At 45.1% G+C, this 15,159-nt stretch overlaps 1 protein-coding gene across 2 annotated transcripts in view; it reads right to left on the minus strand.

Annotated features, from left to right (window-relative positions):
* The window catches only part of TAOK1 (TAO kinase 1), a 66,675-nt gene extending 52,132 nt beyond the window's left edge, over positions 1 to 14,543 (minus strand). For both annotated transcript variants that reach the window (XM_054167078.1, XM_054167077.1), the window contains exon 1: positions 14,066 to 14,543. The gene's annotated coding sequence lies outside the window, so the exon portion shown is untranslated. The remainder of the gene's footprint in view (positions 1 to 14,065) is intronic.
* Positions 14,544 to 15,159: the final 616 nt, after the last annotated feature.

Raw genomic sequence — 15,159 nt, forward strand, 5'->3', positions numbered from 1 at the left:
CAAGCAGTTGTTATCTGAAATCCAGCTTCATTAACAATAGCTATGCATGGTTGGATTTCATCATGCCACAGGTACTTTGTGTGGAGAAACTGCATACAGTGAACAGCAGAAGCTTTTACAAAGAGCCTTTTGGGGCAGGAGCAGTGGTCTGCACTGGGGTTGCTGGTGTTTAATTGCTGGTGAAAGGTAAAATAAAATCAGCTCTCTGAAATAACAACCACTCATTCTGAAGCTGAAACATTATCAGTGTGTGGTATTCAAAGTCATTGCCGACAGAAGCAAGCAGATCACAGCTCAGGCCAGTCGTTTCAGGACAACTCTACATGACTTAACATCAGCTGACTGTGTCAACTCAACAGGATGGAGAGGACCACACCTCTGACTTCTCCATTCACAGGTTTCTTTTGGCATTTCTCAGGTCTTATCCTGGGTCTGGAAAAGTGTACAAAGGCCAGAGAGCTCTGGTAAATAGAGGTTGATCCATTTCTCTCTCTTTTTTTTTTCCCCATTTTCACTCTTTGCTCCTAAGAGGATATTATTCAACTGCCAAATGCACAATGTCACATCTGACCTGTACTTTCATTACCAAGGCTTACAAAGCACCTGATGTTTGCTGGGTATTTAGCAGTGTTGTAATAAACATTCTTCCCTTACAAACATGTAAACTAGGTGACTAAGAGGTGACCTGTCCAACACCACACAAGTTCCCAGCAAAACCAGAAAGGTCTGATGTCCTGTTTCTCAAACACACAGGGCCTGTGGTTCTTTGTCAAGTTTCACCCAGTGCCCAGTCTATTACAATAAGGAGCAGTTAATAATTCACCAGATTTTATAATCTCCTGTCTCAACATAATTTACATTTATCACAAGATAGTGTCAAACCTTAGCAGAAGAAAGGGTAAGTCAGGGAATCAAAGAATCATGACTGTTAGCACCTTTTGACTCAGGAGTCACAGACTGCATGCAACCAGAGAATGTGGGGCTGGAGACCACCAGAGAACGTGGGGCTGAGCACTGCCTCTGCTCCAATGGCTGTGTAGAGGTAGATGTCAGCAAATTCCTTGCACATCCCTTTAGATTTCAGGAGACAAGTATCCATATCATACACAAAAATCCAGCCTCACACCCTTCTGGCAGCCAGGCATTTGAAGAGGCATGGAGAATGAAGGAGCACCTCAGTCCTGAGGACTGCCTGCGAAGGGCAGCAGCAAGGTGTAACAGCAGAATACAAAAATTTTTTGCACTGTTGCAGTCTGCACTGTACCTACTCCAGGGATAAATAAAATTCCAATCTCCACAATCTCCAAGGCTGTCAATCTGACACCTTTTGTGAATACTAAATTCACACATACAAAAAACTTTCTCCTTTGTAGGTTTAGAAACATCTCACATGCAGTTTCCTACTGGTAATGGAACAAGCAGCATAATTTCATACCTGGCAATTTGAAGCCTCTTTTTCAGCAGTTTGGAATAATGGATTATGCCTTTTGTTTGTCAGTAGGAACAGACAAATAAGAAGGGAAAAAACAACCAGTAAAGTTCCAGGCAACATTTCCTTTATTAGAAGAAGAACTATTTGCTAACTGCTCCTGTTGGCTAATAAACAAAGGGAAAGTCAGGTGTCCATTGTACAAATTCTAAGGATCTTGGATTTTTTGAGCTAGGAAAGTAGGACAACCTCCAGATACCTTGGGCAGATACACCCCTAACAACCAACCAGCAAAAAGCAAGAACTGCTCCCTCATCATGCATGCAGATCACCCCTGCAGCCCAGCTGGACAGGGAGCTACTGAGAACTCAAGAAGCCATGCCAGAAAACACTATTTACTTTTTCGACACGAGCTACAAAGAGCAACCAAGAAGTAATTAAGGTTCCTGAGCACAACAGAGCAAAGAATATCAGTCCCAGTGTTGTTTGCTGCCCAGAAGCTCTTACAACATCTGGAGAGCTTCTCAAGAGACCACCAGCCCATCCTCTCACAACCAAAACTTAAAGAGTTTGCAGCCTCCAAATAGCTAAAAAAGCCTCTCTGCAGATTATTTTGCAAAGTCATTTGGAGTGAGGGAATATCTAAAGCTCTAAGCTTAAAAAAGAACAAACCTGTCCATATTTACATGAACCACATTGCTGAGCCAACAAGCTGCAAGATAGCCAGCAGCTGATAGGCCACAAAAGGGCTCCCATCAACAAGGAAGAACTGGGGTACGCTCTTGTATTACATTTCCCATGCTTGAACAAAATCAGCCTGGTTCTATCAGTCCTGCAGTTGGTTTTGGCTGCTCCCATGACCCTGGCCAGGGCCCAGCAGTAATCTTGGTGGATGGCTGCTGTTAGTAATACCAAGGTATTTATACAAACATCTGAAGTGTATGAGACAGTTCTCTGGTAGAAACCATGACAAGAAGTAACCATGCAGTGCTCATTTAAGTATCTCTAAAATGGTTAAAAAAACAGAGAAAGGTTACATTTAAAAAGATCCCCAAAGCAAGGGGGACTTAGATCCTACTTATAAAATGCCATCTACTTGCATCTGACACATAATATACACCACATCCTCCAACAAGGCAGGAAGAAGTTGTTTTTGAGAACCTGATAGTAAGAACTGGAAAGCAATAATTGTGTTTCCCTCGCTCTCTTCTTTCTATTTAGCTAATTCCTGTTGTATAAAGTCAGCTTGAAAGCTCCTTTCAAAGAAAAAGGGGGAGGGAGGAGAAAAAGAATCAGATCTGCTTGGTTTTTTGCATTTGACATTCAGGTCTTGTCCCCTGTTTTGTTTTCCTGGAGGACGCAGCAGTGCAGACCTCGCAGAATGATGACATCACATCTAAAAAAAAAAAGGAAAAGAAAGAAAAACCCAAAGAGGAGGAGAGGAGGAAAGCAGCTCAGCTCTCCCTCAAACAAGAGCTCAACAAAACAGTTCTGCTTCTGGCTTTTATGGACAACTCAAAATTCGGTGTGTCCTGAGGGAGAGGAATGTTCCCTTCAGACCCCTGGCCCAGGAGAACAGCCCCATCAGTCCTGATGTTTCCCAGGCCGGGCAGAATCAAAACAAAAGCTGTTGAGTTACTGTTTGCCTATAGAGATACTTTGAATTCTTCACTGGTGTATGCCTGTTTATGCCTGTGTTTTGTTATTGGTTTCAGTTATACAGGCAAGTGGCTTTCACCACAATGAAACACAACAGCACGTTTAAGTCACTGTAAAGTGAAAACTGCTCTTACTTAAAAAGATTCCTAAAGTTATTTCTTCCAGAAGAGGAAAGCATTCTAAGCAGCATCTTTCCTGCAGAGCAAGCACACAGGCTGCACCAGAGGCAGAGGAAGGGCTGGATGTGTATGCATGCAGAAGGCAGCACCTGCAGAGGGGAAAGCCACTCCTCTTGCAGCAAGGAGGCTTTCACACCTTGTCTGTAGTTACTGAAACTCAGAGGAGAGGCCCGTGCTGGAACATGTGCACTGACTGCACCACGTCACAAGGAGATTTATCCTTCATGTAATACCTGAACTCAACACACCACCATGACTGGCCTGCTCAGAAATAACAGGCCTTGAGTAAGAGATATCCACAAAATCTTGGAAGCAAATGTCCAAGATGCTTCTTGGAGACTGAAAACGCCACAGCAGGTGGTACAAGGCCACCTCCCTTGCTCCTAACGATTTATGGCTTCATTTTAAATAGCAACAACAACAAACAGTGAAGGGGGGAAAAAAAGGAGAAAATTATAGAAGGGGAAGATATGAAATACATGGTCACATGGTTCCACTGATAGCTTCTGAACAGCACAAGGGTGACAAATCATTCCATAGCTCTTTGCTGTGATTTTTTGGTAATTAAACATGGAATTAAGGAGATTGCCATCTCCACCTTATGCATAAGCTAATCAGTATTAGCAGCCTGCTCAGTTCAGACAGAATACTAATAATTTCTCAAAGCAGCAAAACAAACATAGCTTTTCTATTAACTCGGGGACAATGCTCCAACAACATCATCAACTAAGCAGGTCTCCTTCTCAGAGTGTGTCCAGAAAACCATTTTCAAAAGGCACAGGATCCCTCACACCTCCCCTGAGCTTACAAGTTCTGTTATTACCATTCATCATCTACCTTGAGAAGTTCTGGCCTAACAAATGGTTGATTTCAGATGAAATGCAGCTCCAGATTTCTGAGAGTTTAAACAGTAAAATGGGCAGTGGCACACGCAATCTAAATAGCTCCATCTTCTGCCCCAGTGATTATAAACCAAGAAAATGAGACAAACAACTGTCATTAAGGAAGCATCAAAAGAAGGTGGTAACTCCAACCAGAGAAGGAATTTTACTCATAAGGTTGAAGTCCAAGGTCTGTTATATCAGATGGGCCCAATGAAGCGTGCCGAGTCCTGTTGGGTTAACTCTGGAGACCAGTCAGGACAGACGGACAGTGACCATCTCTGTAATTTTCTACTTGCATACTTTAGAGAATGTACTTTAGTGGTGAGACCATATGTGTCATGTCCTTAGAAATGCTAATCACAGGCATGAAATCACATATAGAAAACCCCTAAATCAGCAGGTGCTCACTGCCTCCAAACCAGCAAATAAGCAGACATGTAGGATCACAACTCACACCATGCTCTCCTTCCACTCATGCTGCTCCATACCACTCATGCTAGATTGTACCACCCTTGTTTCCCCAACACCTATGTAAATAGGTGGGTAGATTTTGCAATGGGCATGATAAACAGGTAAGGACTATTTCAAAGCAGCACAGGTAGCATTAGCTCCAAAGCTGAAAGCAGATCACGGAGGAAACTTGCTAAATTTCATATTCCGTGGCTGTGGCAACGCTGCACAAAACCCCCTCAGAAAACCAAGGTCCCAAAACACTGAGCACTTCCATTCAGGGACTCCAATGCCAAGGTTTTTATGTTTTTTGTGTTATTCTAATTTAAACATAACATGACTGAGGCAACAAAATCCTTGGTTTTATTCTTTCCAAATAAACCCCAACAATTTTACTGCATAGATATGCTTCAAATGAATACCAACACTGCAAACCTCTCTGCAGAGACAGTTAAAGGAGAATCTAGAACAGATGAAAGCTACTTGTGATGAACTGAGCAATGGCTCCCTCAGCCATGCTTACAGATTCCTGACAGGTACAGGGGCTTCAAGCTCTTCTTTTTCCTAGTGCATCAGGTGAGAAAGCTTTCGGCTTTTTACAGAAAACAGCAGAATGCATTTGCATTACACAGTAACGAGACCCTTAAGAAGATGTGAGACTCAGCTGTAGTAGGCACTGCACAAACAGGATAAAAGGATACATTCTGCCTCCACAAAGAAGTCCAGACAATCCCCAAGTCTTCCAATTACATATGCACACAAGAACAATTTTACTTAAGTGAGCAGCCCCCACTTGTCCTGTGTGTGAGTGACTCTCAAAATTGAAAGACTCTGTTGTTCACCAGGTCCAGGGACCGATCTACAATGTGTTGAAGATGCCTTTCAAATTAATTTGAAAATAAGAATCAGCAAAAAGTCACACCACAGTGACATCCAATATTGCAGATTTCAAGATTTAGCCAGCTCATTCATCAACAGCATCAACCTGCCATTATGATAAGAAAAATCTACCTAGAGCTGACATGATGAACCAAAAAAACCAATCCCCTGTGTTATTAGTAGGTCATCCAGGCTTTCACGGAGAGATCTGGGACAGGGGTGCTGCCAAACTTGGAGGTCAGTGCTGTTCCATCACACTTCACAGACAATGCAGTATCTCACACACTTCTGCTTCCACTTTACAACCAAGGAGGTACTGAAGTCCTGCTGGTCAGATGTTAGTTAGGGACCAAGGAGACAACTTCTTTTACCTCTACCACCAGTTATGCTAGGTGAATCACTCAAGTCCTCCACCTGTATTTCAGTATCCCCACCTTATAGCTGTGAAAAATAAATATGCATTCATCATCCATTTAAAATACCTTGAGATTTGTGGATGAAATTCAGGACTGGGAATTACTATTGTTACCATCCTACTGACTATAAAAACATCACATGTGTAAGTTAATCTTTCTGTGTTATATAGCTTACTTACATTCCTATTTGTGTATTAATATTTCATTTGTCACCATATTAATATTAATGGCAGCTATTTCTATTTAAACAGAAAAATGTTTGTAATGCCTACAAAAAGCATAGTGATTGTACCAATTTATACTCACTACAGTAATTAATTTTCAAGACCAGAGAGTGCAATGGGAAGACTATTCAAGTGAGGATCACACACCCTGGTGCTGGACCAAGTCATTGTGGAAAGACTCCAAAGCCCTGTGTGACAGTCCCCCAATTCCTGCAACAGGGGAAAATCACAGAAGGTTAGGAGTTGGAAGGGACCTTGAGAGATCATCTAGTCCAACAACCCCTGCCAGAGCATACAAGATACTGAAAATTAAGTGTACTTGAATATTTTCAAGAGACAGAGGCTGAAAAAGCACCAATCCTTAAAATATCTTGCAAAATCTAGGGATTTTTCCCAACTACTTTAAGTGTGTGCCTCAAAATCCACATGTCAAATCTTTTCCAGTAAACTAGCAAATAATTCTTTCAAATGTTCTTTGGTTTTGTGAGTAATTGTGAGCTAGAAAAGGTAAATCACATTCCTTAAACTACTATTTACATGTTAGTCTAGGATCCAAAGAGCTCTGCCTGTTCTTGTCAAATCAGGAACAAATCTTTTGCCCTGTTTTGTTTTTGCAAATGAATTTAATTCATGAGTAGTGCACTGAAATCAAGGGTAATGGTGAGGATGAGAACTTGCTTCTGCCATAACATTTTATTTTGGCTAAAAGGCATGCATGACCTCTTCCTAAGCCCAGGTTGGTTTAGTGTTTGGACTCTGCAGTCTGTCTTCCCAGGCAGCAATAGAGTGAAACTTTGAAGATTCGGGTCAGGTCAGGACTGCTGTGTAGGTTGATCTTGGAACAATGTGGTCAACTTTTGAGCTCACAGCAACATCTTCTAAGAGTGGGAGAAGGAAGTTTCTGCAGTGATTGTCATGCAATTAACTAAACCCAGAACAGGTCTCCTCACAAGGCCCTCTCTCCCCCACCTCTATGGGCACTCTTGCACAGCACTGGGCACTTGGCTGGCTTTTGGAATGGAGATGGTCTTCAATTCCTTTGCCCATGTATTGTATCAAATGAAGGAAAAATAATGTTCCATCCTCCACAAAGGACAGATGATCAGCATTCAGATGGGCTCGCCTGCATTCTTGCTGCAAAACGGGCAGGTCCCAGCAAGATTTAACAGGAGGTTCTACCACACACCTCCAGCCAGAGACTAACCTAGTTTTAAATACTTCAAAGCATGGGTTAGAGGGGGTTTGTGTGGAAAAGGAAGAAGGAAAATTACGCCAAAAACCCAGGTAAGAGTTCAGGATTTGCCTATATGGCAATTACCCTATAGTAAAAATGGAGTTTGGCATTCTTAGTAAGGCAATGCCTCTGAAATGTATCATTATTTCCTTCCCAACTTTGACATGCACTTCTAGAAGCCAGCATGATTTTTTTGTGAAGGCCTAGGTTATCCTCTTTTTTAATTAGAGTTGCAAATTTTCACAAAAAAAATCAGTCTAGGAGCCTGCCTGCATCCTAGGGTATACTGATGTAACATGGGGTTTGTACCTGCTCAGCTGAAGCCAGAGAAAGTCATACCACTGCAACAGAGTTAGTCTTTATGGGTGGTAAAGCCCCATTACTACACTAAGTCAAGTAACTAATTCTCAAGACTTCAATATTCAAAGAGCAAGAAAAAAAGCCCACGGGGATATAGAAGGGTGGTGGGTTTCAAGGCAGAAGAGCCTGTGCTGTGCACAGATCCTGTGCTCTGTTTGACCCTTGAAGAAGTAGACAGCCTACCTAGGGGTATAAGGCCAAATCATACAGAAATAGATTTCAAACCCAGGTTTTAACTAGTTTGCTATCTAGGCCAAGAAACAGTTCTGGAACATATTTAACACAGTTTAATTGCATCAAATCATGGCTGGCCCAGAACTGATTTTAACAACTGTCAACTGCTCTTTGGAATAGACAAAGCCAAAAAGCAAAGATCACTGTGTACACTTTGTGAGGAGCACAGAGACAACTCAAACACTCAAGAGGTGCAGCAGAGAAGCAAAGCACATTCAAATCCCATGATCTTTATTCAGATTGGGTTACAAGGAAGTGGGAACTGGGAGGAGCTCACACCACTGACAACTGCAAGCCAGAACTAAAGAAGAAACATGTTGCACTGCCACTGGGACGCAGCTTGAGAAATCCTAATAACTGATGGTTTCCCATGGAGAAAGTTAGTGCACTACTTACTGTCTACCCGTGGCCTATTTGAGAAACAGTGTTAGCAAAAATAACCTCTCTTCTCATCTCCTTGGCTGGGGGAGGGAGTGACAGTCATCAATAAAAGTGGACTAAGGGGCGAGCAATAAGCAGTGCATATTAAGAAGAGGGAGGGAGGCAAACATAACAAGCATGTGCAATACTACATATGATTCCTTTCAAGAAATCCCAATACAACAGTTCTCTGGGAATGGACTCATGGGTCTGTTGTTGCCTTTGAGTAGTAATGTCAGGGAAGAAGGAGGATTGCTGGATGGTTGGAAAAACAGGCAACACATGGACAGGTGTCATGTCAACCTATGACAACAGGGAACAGGCCAAAAACGGTTACAAGAAATGTTCCCCATACCTTTTCAACATACATTCCAACATGTTCCACTCTACTATGCTCCTTGAACCCAAAGCTTTCCAAGGGTTAGAAATCAGTCAGGTCAGAATGAACTGAAGCTGAACCAGCAGCACAAAGGGACTGATCCTGAAGGCCCTAACCCCTCAAAAGATCACCTACTGATGCTCAATGAATGACAGCAAACTATAGAGAGGAAAAAGTGTATTCAAGGTATAGCTGACCTAAGTGAAAGGCTGAAAGCAACTTTGTTCATATTTTAAGAGTTCAAGTATAGTACACACTGGCTTTTGGTCTGAAAGCTGTAAGGAAGAATCTCTGATACTAACATTAAATGTCAAAATTTACCTTTCAAATACAGCTTGACATCACTGACATGCAGCAAAAGCTTCCAATTACATTCTCAGTCCCCACTCACCCACATTCCAATAGAAGGCTGCCCTGTAAACATGCTGCACTTGACAAGTGCAGGAGCAAACTGTTTTCATAAAATTACATCTCACTCTAAAGAAAATATTTTCATGGCTGTAGCCAGGAGCGTAATGAGGGTCAGTAGAAGATCACAGGCACAGAAAACTGCAGAGCCTGCCAGCTTGAGAGTTCTGTGATTTTTACTTCTTTCCTCAAGACCTAAATTTCCTCAAAACAAAACATTTCTAGCCTTTTCCATTCTAAGGACAAAATTCAATATGCAAATCTCATGCGGTCACCCATCCTGACCTCTAGAGAAAAATCAAAACTGCTTCTAGCCAAGCAATACAACAGGCAAAACTATCAGCTACTGTCCACTCATATTAAGAAGCCATCATCACTGTAACTCACCTCAGACTGTCCTCATCATACCCCTAAGAGAAGCAAAACCTCATCCTAAACTACAGCATAGGTGTGTAACTAACTCAACATAGCTGGACTCGGCAAGCTCCCATTAAATGAAGGAATCTTTCTGTTTAGACAAAACTTATTGATGCTTTGGCAATTTCATGCTATGTTTACAGTGGCTACCTTGCCTTATTCTCCTGGAAAGGAAACCAAGATTTAGAAGGACGTTAAAAACAAAACAAAAACCACCAAAAAGAGTTAAAATGTCAAGAGTCAGAATGTACTAATTTCTGACAAAGCATTGGAAGTTCTCAATGGCTTCCCTTTTGGTAATTAAAAAAACGTTGTCATTCCAGTGATCACCAAGTACTTGGTTTAAAACTGCTTTAAGAAACCAGGGTTTGAGCTCCCATTGTGCTGTCTAATGTCCATTGTGTTTCTAAGGGCCTTCAGACAGTACTCCTTCCTCCACTTTTTGTACTGTAAATGAGCACTTAGCCAAGGAGGAGGGAATACAGTGTCTAGAAGCCAACTGTGCTTTTAAACCACTCTCCATCCTTTCCTCCTGTTTCCTGCACACTTTTCCCCCTCAGACACTTTGCACTTCACCTCTCATTTCATGTTTTTATGTTTTAAGTCCTGCTTTCACAGGAAGGACTCTGCTTCACAGCTCTGCACAGCTGAGCTCCCACTGGAACTTCACATGAGGGGATTAGTGGTTTTCTGACCCTTTAGCCATTGGATTTTTTCCAGCCTCTTCTCCACAAAGAAATCAATGTATGATGAGCAACTCCTCAGCACACTAAAGAACAATGAAAACAAAAAGAGTCCTGAAATTTAACTACTACAAGTTTAGGAAGAAGTGCCACCAACCACCTCCATCTCCAAACATTTCGCTCTTTGAGCAAGCTGTGGTTTCATGGCAGCAGAAACTGATCTAATTGCTGGCTGTCGTGGTGCAGCCCAGTCCCCTGGGTTGTTTCCAGCATCATCTAACCATGCACCAAGCTACTTCAGATCACCAAGCTAACACAAAACTGTGGTTTTCCTTGGGTTAGTTTTCTGCTGGCACAGCTCAGTGCAGGATCAAAGACCAGAGCCAAGGGAAAAAGCAGGTGGAGGATGGGACCACACATCTAAATCAACTTCTACTGTAAGAGGAACTCACCAGCAAGCACAAGGCTGCACAGAGCAGGGTTTTATCCCATGTCATGGCAGTCAAGAATGAGCAGTTTGTTGGGAAGAGTAAGACACATTCAGGAGCTATGAAAGGACAGCCATCAGTCTTAGAAAGTGTTAAATCATCCCCCTCTGCACAGCTATAGACAAGCTTGTCTCACACATGGCTAACCCAGGGAGGACATCTGTGTCACCCATAACTGAAACCCTGCTGTCAGACCCAGGATAGCTTCCAATTCAGACATGATTCTAGCCCAGACTTCAATTTAAGATCTTTCCTTCATCCAGGTTCACAAAACAAAATGAAATTAAACCCCTTCATACTGCATAGCATACTTGAGCAGGAAAAACATGATGGCCACCCATAATCACTGTAGAAGAAGAGCCTGGGTCACCACTGAGAATACCAAATAGTTTCTGGTGTGCACTTCAACAAAACACTATGTTGTTTATGTGATTTTAATATGAACAGAAGGACAACAGAAAATGCTCCTAAGATAGGATCTCACTGATGATGCAAGTGTTCTCCAAAATACATTGAGAATGGAGTAAGAGAAGTGATATTTATCATAGCTTCTGGTGAACCACTTCTGGTTCACAGTGAGTGCCAGATCAACCCAAAACATTTTCTTCTTTGAGAAAATATCCATACCATCTCATAAGGCATATCTTGCAAATGACTGGAGTCTCTGTTAGGTTAGATCAGAAGTATATCCTTGCAGAAGAGACAAGAGAGAAAACAGCAGCAGCACTGTCTCTGCTAGAAAGAGCATTAACACTTGAAAATAAAGTACCTGAAAACCACCTAATGTTCCTGTTCAGCATGCAATGGTTGCCTCAAAGTGGAACTCACTACTGCAGAGTCAGCGACATACAACATCTTTAAAACAAATCTCTGAATTCTTTGCCATATCTATTGTTCTCCACCAAACATCCTCATTACAGGAAATCCACTACTAGGATACATCTGAAGATGTAATTATTACTGTGATATTTGCTTCTCTTCTAATGTACCTCACCACCAAGCACAAAAACTGAGGCTGTCTTACAACTCATTAAAAACATGTTATTCTGGTGACAAAAACTGATGAATTATAATGGACAGTCAGAGATGAAGGCTGCTGAAACGGAAATGTTATCTGGATGGAAATAAACATCTAAAAACCTCCATCTTGACTTGCACCAGAATTCAACAGAGACATATGACAGGTAACTTTTTCCAATTGTCTCACTTGAGGCCCAAGTCACCTTATCTGTGCATAATTTTAATGCCAACATCTGGTCCCCTACATGCAGCACTTAATTTCAGTCTAGTTAGAAAGAAAAAAAAATATCAAACCATCCAAGGAGTTTTTACTTCAGGCATTGTGTTTCAACAGGATTCAATTTAATTTAAGCTGTTCTACCACAATCACTTTCTCTTCAGTGAGACATTCTTACCAGAGGAGAAAAACATTCTCTCTCAAGTTCAAAGGACAAATTAAGGTTCAAGTTTATCTATGTATTTCAGACTAGAGATTAAAGGAAGAGGAGTCCTAAAAATGGCAAACATACCACTCAGAACTAGGCCAGTGTTGTGGAGAATCTAATATGAAGGCTGCAACCAATCGTCGATGAGGTTTGCCCTTGGATATAAGTAGCAAAAACTATGGCATGCTCACTAGGAACAGGCACAAAGGCAAGGAAGACCTAGAATAGAAGCAGTTTCAAGAAAAAGGTATCTAAAAAGCATATGTATTTGCAACATTAGTAGTTACTCTGTAATCCTGAAATAGGAAAATGAACCTTCACCAGGGTCAAGATATATCACAGCTCTCCACTGTTTTCACTATTAGGATGTGCTACCTACTAAAGCTATTTTTCAGACACTGAAGATCTCAACTATACTCTTCAGCAATATATATATATATATATGTGTGAATATATACGGTGTTAGGAGTGGTATTTTGGGATCATTTCATCTGAAGCCATCCAGGCCGATAACCTTTATCCAAACACATAAAACAAGAGCCATGTCAACTGCACTATAAATAGCATTAATAGTAAGGAATCGATAACATCCAAACCTTTAGGTAACATCTTATTAATCCGCCCTTGGCATGCATGGGCACACTGCTGGTAAGGGCTCTCAAAATGCAACAGTCGAAGGTGAAGGACACAATTTGTTCAACTAGTTAATGCAACTGCTATTTAACCAACCGAGCCACTAAAATACCACCTAATGAAATACTCCATACCATGATAAGCAGTAGAGACAAGCACGATAAACACGAAGCATTGTTGGCTGTTTTTTCTTCCCTAAGAAAATAAAGTCCTCAAGCCTAATACCGTTCCGTCATTAATTATTATTAATTTTTTTTTTTAACTAAGACACGTAAAGATCTACATTTGACAACAACCATTTTAATCCCGGGTTCTCCCCCCGCCCCATTTCTTGCACCGCGCCCAACACAATGGTACAACTGCATGTTCCAGGTATCGCCTCGGTATTTATTTCAGCTTTCACAGTGACAAAGGTGAACTCGAATGATCCAAAGATGCTTGCAGCAAAGCAAGATGAACCGTATTTCTAACGACACCCCGACACGCGGGTTACAGAGATCGAGCCTCCATGAGATGTTTTAATCTGACAAATTAAAATGGTTGGGAAACGCTATTTGGCTAACGGGATCGGCGGCCACATGCAATGCTGAGGGGAAGCAATAAAAGGTCTTTAAAATAGGTCACTTTCAGCCAAATCCCACACCAGCGCCGAACAAAATGGTATTTACACTGAAAACTCACCACTTGGGGAGGAGCGAGGGGTAGGGAACGGGGAAGAGGAGATAAAAAAAAAAAAAAAAAAAAAAAAGGCAAACCGGGGGGAGGGTTGCAGGGCGGGGGAGAAAGGGGGCAGGAATCCGCACCGGTCTCTGAGGGACCCCCCACCCCAGTCCCCCGGGGGGCTCCGGGCTTGTAGGACGAAGCCCACCGGAGCCGCGCAGACAAAAAGGCCCAAAGCGCAAGGCACGCCTGGCCGGCGGGAGCCGGCAGCCCTGCCCCAGCCCTAGGCCTCTGCCGGCCTCTGACAGCGGCGGCCGCGGGGAACAGCCCGCCAGCCGCGGCCGCCCCTCCGTGGGAAACGCCATTTCGCCTCCCGCTCCTCCGTCGGTGCTCGGCGCCCGCCGCCGGGGCCGAGGCAGCAGCCCCGAGTCCTGCGGCACTGCCGCAGAGCGCGGCGGGGGAGGCGCCGGCCCCACCGGGCCGCCTCCCCTCCTCCCCTCACCTCCTCCTCCCTCACCCCTCCCGGGGGCGCCCCCGCCACCGACCCGCCCCGGCCGAGCCCCCCGCCGCGATGCCCGCCTTACCCTCCGCCGCAGCCGGGCTGGGAGCGCCGGTCGGCCCCCCGCGGAGGAGGAGGAGGAGGAGGAGGAGAAGGAGGAGCGGGGCAAGGGGCGGCGGCCCCGCGGGGGGAGGCACCCCCGGAGGGGCGTCGGGCCCGGCCCCCGCGGGTGCCCGGGCGCGGCGGGCACAAAGGCGGCGGGGCACGGTACCTAAGATGGCAGGGCAGGCGCGGCGGAGCGCCCAACCACCGCCACCACCACCACTACCAACGGCCGCCGCCGCCGCCGCCTGGGCCCCGCTCGCCGAGCCACGGCCAGGCCGCGCCGCGGGGGCACGGCGTGCGGGAAGGCGGGCGGCGCCGGCCGTGCCTGCCGCGGCGGAGCGGGTCCCCTCGGCCGGGCCGCGCCGGGATAGCTGTCTGCCTGCCGCCTTCCCTCAGCGCCGCCCGGGCTCCGGCTGCTCCGTCGCCGCCGCCGCTCCGCGCTGCCCGCAGCCAGCGGCCCCCGCCCGCCCCTCTCGCGAGACTTCGCCGCCCTCTCCTCTCCCTCCCCCCCTCCCACCCTCGCCGCGGCCGGCGGGAGGGGCGGGGGGCGGCGGCCGGAGGGGAGAAGAGGCGGGACCGGGGGTGGCGGGGCTGGTAGGGGCTGTTTGGGGAAGAAATGAGGCCAAGCAGGGGGCAGTTAGGGTAGAAGACCGCTGAGAGAGAGGAGGAAATTGTGGTGGGGGGCATGCTGGAGTTGCTGAGGGCAGTGCGGGGAGCGGGGGGACATGGATTGTAGGAGCTCCGTGTGGTGACCTGCAGGGGCGGCCTGAGGCCGAAGATGATGGTGGTGGTGGTGGTGGGTGCTTCTGGGCCTTAAGAGCTCAGTGGGGCTGCTGGGGGGAAGGAGGCTTAGAACGGAATGGGGAAACTGAGGAAAGGCATGAGGGTGCTGGCTGCAAGGGAAGGAGGCCTTGGCAACTGGGCATGTTGGGGAAGTAGAGAATGAGGGTAGGGGCCTGGACATGGGTCAGGAGGTGGAGAATGAGGGTAGATGCCTGGGCAGCAGTGGGGAGGTGGGGAATGAGAAGCCTAGAGGCAAGTGGGAGCTTGTTGGGGGCAGGTGTGGCAGAGGAG

Source organism: Dryobates pubescens, chromosome 13 (assembly GCF_014839835.1).
Source record: "Dryobates pubescens isolate bDryPub1 chromosome 13, bDryPub1.pri, whole genome shotgun sequence".
Taxonomy (NCBI): Eukaryota; Metazoa; Chordata; class Aves; order Piciformes; family Picidae; genus Dryobates; species Dryobates pubescens.